The sequence below is a fragment of the Lygodium microphyllum genome, chromosome 6 (genome assembly GCF_053477565.2).
Source record: "Lygodium microphyllum isolate KBCC chromosome 6, Lygodium_microphyllum_v1.1.10, whole genome shotgun sequence".
NCBI lineage: Eukaryota > Viridiplantae > Streptophyta > Polypodiopsida > Schizaeales > Lygodiaceae > Lygodium > Lygodium microphyllum.
In genome coordinates, this window is record NC_141140.1 from 52,057,311 (window position 1) to 52,063,312 (window position 6,002).

The window sequence follows — 6,002 nt, forward strand, 5'->3', positions numbered from 1 at the left end:
TTCTCCTCGATTACAGCAGTACTTGATGTAGGAGGCGAATTAGGAACCTGTACCTGGGGTTGTGCCTGGATAAAGGTTTCTTAACGTTAGTATACGATAATCGTTATTGATTTATATTACATCTTTAATTCAGCTATCTCGTAACAATGTAGCTACTTAACTTTTTATCAACTCTTATGCACAACCAGACATTGATAAAAAGAAGTCTTTATTTGTATTTATATGGGCATAGCCCTTTTTAATACAACATTTCATGCGATGATAAGCCAACTGTTACATTTAGTTTGGGAAGAACAATGTTGTATTACATTTATCTATAGGGACTGTATAATAGTAAGGTTTCGGGTCATGGATCTTCAGGAATCGGTAAATCATTGGAAGTTCAGGATATCCTTTCCGTTGGAATCCATACTTCTCATGGCGGCCCCACACTTTAATCCTGTCGGTGGGGATTACACAGGTTACTTCCTCATATACATATGAGTTCATCTCAACCCTCCAACCTCGAATATGTAAAGTTGAATTTACGTGAGCTTCCACAAAAACGAACAGCTTCACGATTTTCAGGTCTTCCAACCACTTGATCCTCTTTAGGTTGGTCTGTAGATAAGCAAACCGGTAGGCGGCTATATAGTAGATTCCTGAAGCACCCGTCCACCTTCGTTCCATTTACAAAGGTGATGGATTATAGATCTGCTCTAGGATGTTCATCATCTCAACCCTTTGTCGATAATACGGAGAATGCATTGCAGTCATAAACATGATTCGAAATACTAAGAACTTGTTCCACGCTTCGTAATTCTGCAAGACAACATTGAAGGTAAGGAAATGTTTGGACAACAACATTTGCTTTACTTCATCTTATTATAATTTCATAAAAACAATTCCGTTGTTGGTCGGCTCTGATACCAACTGTAACGTGTCCACTAGTATCATCCAGGACATGTCTTAGCAGTCCATCGGAAAGGATGTCTAGAAAGGTTCTCCCGGCACTTCCATGGAATGTTACGGGATTTGCGATCTAGGGCTTTCTACGTCTGCCACGTAGCGAAAGTATTTCGGCCGTTCCCACTTAGGATCGACCAGAATTAGGATTTTCCTGATTGGTCATTTCCTAACAGCAACTAGCGTCGGACCCAAGCGGACTACTTTACGCAGAAACGCCAGGTCCAAAGCAGATTCACGTTGCACTTGGTTCAAGGAGAATGGGAAACGAGAGGGATGCAAAGCTCAACCTCTCTGCCATAAGGCATAGTCCCATTCCGTTCCCCTAAAACATCGTAAATCGGGTTAAGACATACTCTAGGTCAACGCTTTTGTTGTTCGTGCCCTTTGACGATCATTCCGCTGTTACTCGTGATTTGAGAAAAGTTCCCGGCCAACCGGGATCACCCAACCGTAGGACGGATCCATGGCCCATCCTTCGCACTTTCCTCAGGTTGTTTTATGCGAACGTTACAATGTCATGGTTTATTGTGTCAAGGTTTATTATGTCATGGTTTATTATGTCAATGAATAGAACGAATGCAATGAAAGTAACAAACATCTTCACATCCTCGCGCAACGAGCACATGGTTAATGCTTTAGGATCTTATGATATGGTTTAGGGTTAATAGTTTAGGGTAATGGTTTAGGCTTTAGTGTTTGGACAATGAATAGAACAGATGCAAGAATGAGACACCAAAATCAACAATGAGATGCCAATGGGATTTCACTTAAATGGACAATCATGTGTACAATGCAAACATTCTGAACCTAGATGCCAAAACTTCTGTGATCATGGATCCATTAGGGAATGAGAGAGAAAATTGTCACTCCTCATTCTCACTGGTGTAGGTGCAATACAAAATACGACAAGTGCCAATGTAAGACTCACCATACAGTCGCACCGCCCTGCCGATCAAGATAGACTCTGCTGGATGAGGAGCATACCACAAGGATAGAGGGAGCAGTGCATGGCAAGTATGGCATGAATACATTGCCAGAGGGTCCACCAAAAATGTTTTGGTGCAGCAATGAGGACAATATATGTAAGGTTTTGGGCTAAACCTCACACGGCCCCTCCCTCGTTGATGCTTGCGCCTTAACACGCCTGTGATAGATGGACACTTGGGTTGTGATGAAGACTCCCCCCTCTCGTTAGGACGATGACGATGATCCTTGCCATGCCCTAGGCGTGTCTGTGTGACATTTTTCTAGATCTGATAGATCCCGCCCTTTTTAGGCATGTCAATCTCCTATGGAGTGAACATGTGAACAAGAGACTCTTTAGCACTTTCCAATTGGTGCATATAAGCATCCATCTGTGCCGCTGTGTAGGATGGAATCCCATCCTCGATCCTCTGAAGGAGCCCTCTAAAGTTTGCAATGGAGAACATGAGATCCCCTTCCTGCACACCACCATCGGAACCTCGTCTCTCCAATTCTGGGATTTTGTTGCCACCTGATCTTTCCTTCATGTCATCAAAGGCATGCGCACTATCGATGATGGGGAGAACCTCATGAAGGTGAGGAAAATGCTCTTCAAGATGAGCCTCAAACCATGAAGATGTTTACATTCAGTCGACCAATCAGGACAATCACAGTAGTTTGATTGTACACTTACATGATACCATTTTGCATGTTGGGTTGTGCTCACTATTTTAAACAGCATGGTCCCCTTGTTAATGACTTGAAGAGAGAAGGGGTCTTGCTCATACCGCTAAAGAATCTTCTCCCCTGCTGCCAATCTAGCCGTATGACTCTTGCTTGACCCATGGACTTTGAAGCGCTCAGAATCGGCTGGCATAAAAAACATGTATAAGACAACAATGCGTTTCAAGGAAAGGTCAAATGTGGAAATATAATGGAAATTGACCACATTACCTATCTCTTGCTTTTGCTTGAAAAACTCCAGAGCCGATCCACCCATTCTAGACCTTGATGACGAGTCACTGACAAGGGTGTGCGACAGATCCAAAATGGACTTGTTGATCCTAGCATCAAGTAGAGTGTACTTGATATATTGCCAAAGTCTCTCAATGAGGTTGAAGTTGTCTCGACATTGCTACGTGGAAACATGCAACCAAACTTGGGCCATCTTGCACGCCAAATACAATCTTTCCCACACCATCCATTAATAACGTATCGGACCACATTTGGATGAGCGGAATAATGATGAAGCAATTGCTCAAACATATCATCAAACTGCGACTCTGTAGGGCAATGCATAAGATTGGACAAAGAGGCATACACATGATCGCGCTCATCTGTAGGGACCTTGATTCACGCAAGAACATGTGAAGTACTCACTACCAAGCTCATGGAATTCACAAAAAGGTAACGCTTAAAAGTAAAATGATTATGAAAAGTTGTACCTGTGGCAAGAGATTTTCAACCCATGCTTTCTTTGTGTGGAACCATCATAGAATAATATGGCATGCATATTGATGTTTGTTGCCACCAAGGTAGTCAGTGGTCCAACAATGAGGGTCTTCCAGAACAACCTTCGAGAGCGCCTCCAGCTCTGGCTGGGACTTATCAATCACTAGGGTAGCAGGGCGAATATCTCCCATCCTAGAGAGGACTAGTCTTATGGTGATTTGCAAAGCCATAATCTCTTGGTTTGACCCATTGTCACTAGTGCATAGCATAAACCAAATAGGGATACCCACCCCATGTTGGTTTGGTAAAACTGCCGCATAAAGCGAAAGACCAAACACATTGGTCTTGAATGTGCTATCAATTGCCCAAGCATTGTTCTTTGAGAACCTCTTACTCATTTGCAACATCCATTCATCCTGGACTATCAGTACGAATGGTTTGTCATTGTCCTCTTTTGCATGAGGATTGTATGGTTGGCAATAGAGTACCTAAAGGACCATGTAGATGATACTATCAAATAGATGTACTAATTTTCGCAGCATATAAACATTAATGAGAATATGACAAATACCTTGTTTTGATCTTGTAGACGAAGAGCCTCCAAATACATTGCCGTCCAATCATCCTTCTAAAGTTTGCCTGCAGTAGGACGACACGCAGAACATTGATGCTCAAAAGCAACCTAATATCATAGAGCAATGGCTTAGAAGGTAACATACCTTCAGTTCGCATTTGGTATGATAGTGTCTGCACCTCCCTTGGTATCATGAAGAACCTATAAATGACACGATCCAATGGAGATACATTTTTCAAATGAAATCGCTCCTTGGTTAGGCTCATCTTGGCGACGTGGCGACATATCCCAATGTCAAACAGGTCATTCTTGGAGCAATCAATCACAGTTGGATGCACTGACAAGTGATACAAGTTAGCACGAGATCCAGGTACATGACCCTCGTGTGGTCCATGGACCCGTATAGTGACATCATGGAGATCATCTTTGTACTCGATCTGCACCTTGAAAGGGCAACCACATTTCTTCGAGGTTCGCAACCTACGGATTTGGGAGCCCTTTCGAGTTGCTCTACCACTGCGATGACATGCATATTCCACTATTGTCTTCCCTAAACCATGCTTTTTGGTCGGGCGGACCTTGCCCAACCTAACTTTGTATTCAAGCATGATTTCTTGAAGCCTCCGCTCGACAAGAGATCTATCTACAGTAAGCTCCAAGATGGGTGCTCTTCTTTCCAGAATCTTTCCATGAAATAGAAATGGGCCTTTATAACCATGCGGCCTTGTGAACACCTTGCAAGTACACCCATCGATGAGATCTCTCACATACGCAAGAGGAATGCCATGCCTTCTCAAGTCAGTATACCACGTGGATTTGATGGAATCAATTGTAACATTGATACCCTCGTGAGCACCTGTAACCTTGTTTATGTGATTTTCAAGGAATATGCTCTCCCACTCCTCTATACATGCAATGAGCAATGATGGCTCTGATTTCAAGGCCAATATAATGTGTCCATTGCCATTTCTACCAATGCAAAGACCTTCTCTGATTCTTCTCCACTTCTTCAAGTCGAGCAACTCCCTCCTATGGAGTTGCTTGAGCACCTCCAATGTAATGGCCTTCTGCCCGCTCAAATCACTGACCATCAAGCCGTAAATCTCTCTATTGAAAGAGAAGTACTTCGATGAGGTATAGGTAGTTGGGCTTGGTGCATTGATAGTGCTTTCTTGTGGTGCCGAATCATTGTCTCCACTTAAGAAATCAAGCATCTCAACCTCATCACTTGATGATCCATCTGATGTCTCTTCATTGGTGTTGAGATCATCGATCTCAATGTCACTTTCCATAATCCATGCGTGTTGACTACATACGTATATATCACCAAAACATCATTCCAATGTCACAATGCATCCAATGCAAATATGAGAGGAAGAGAGAGAGAGAGATATGCACCTTGTAGTGGAAGCCATGAGCAACAAATCGCAATATGAACCTCAAACCTTTGTTCCAATGATCTCGTGAGCTTGTATGCGGTAGCAATATGGGCCTCAAACCTCCGTTCACAACATCACATGAATGCGCCCTGCGTGCAGGATTTTCCTATGGGTAATACCGAGAGCTTTTCGGCTTTCAGTTCCAGGTCGGGACAGTTTACTTCCAAGACCGGGTTTACTATAATGGCTGGGTTTACTTTTGTTCTACGATTCAAAAACTTGTATTAGAGATAGTGGGTCCCGCAGAATCTATTATCTTCTTATATTGGTAGCCCATGCAATCAATTTCACCGGCTGATTGCATTTATAAACCTGGGATGGGTTTACTTTTGTTTGTGGCAGCAAACAACCCCGAATTTTGAGACACTGTTCCTTCGTCAACTCCCATTTTCCCGGTTGGTTGGGTTTCCGATTGCTGGGTGAGTTTTTAAATGTGGTTGGGTTTACTTTTGCAAAAAATAGCGGTTCGGATGCATGCCTTTTTCTAGGGTCAACGACAGCCATTGATCCCAACTCCCTGGGGTCCCCGTGGGAGATAGTGCTGAGGCCCACTCACCGTGGGGTGACCAGGGCCCAGGTCCTTATGAGTGGCAATATCTGGTCATGGCGGTCCTGCCTCTCGTCCT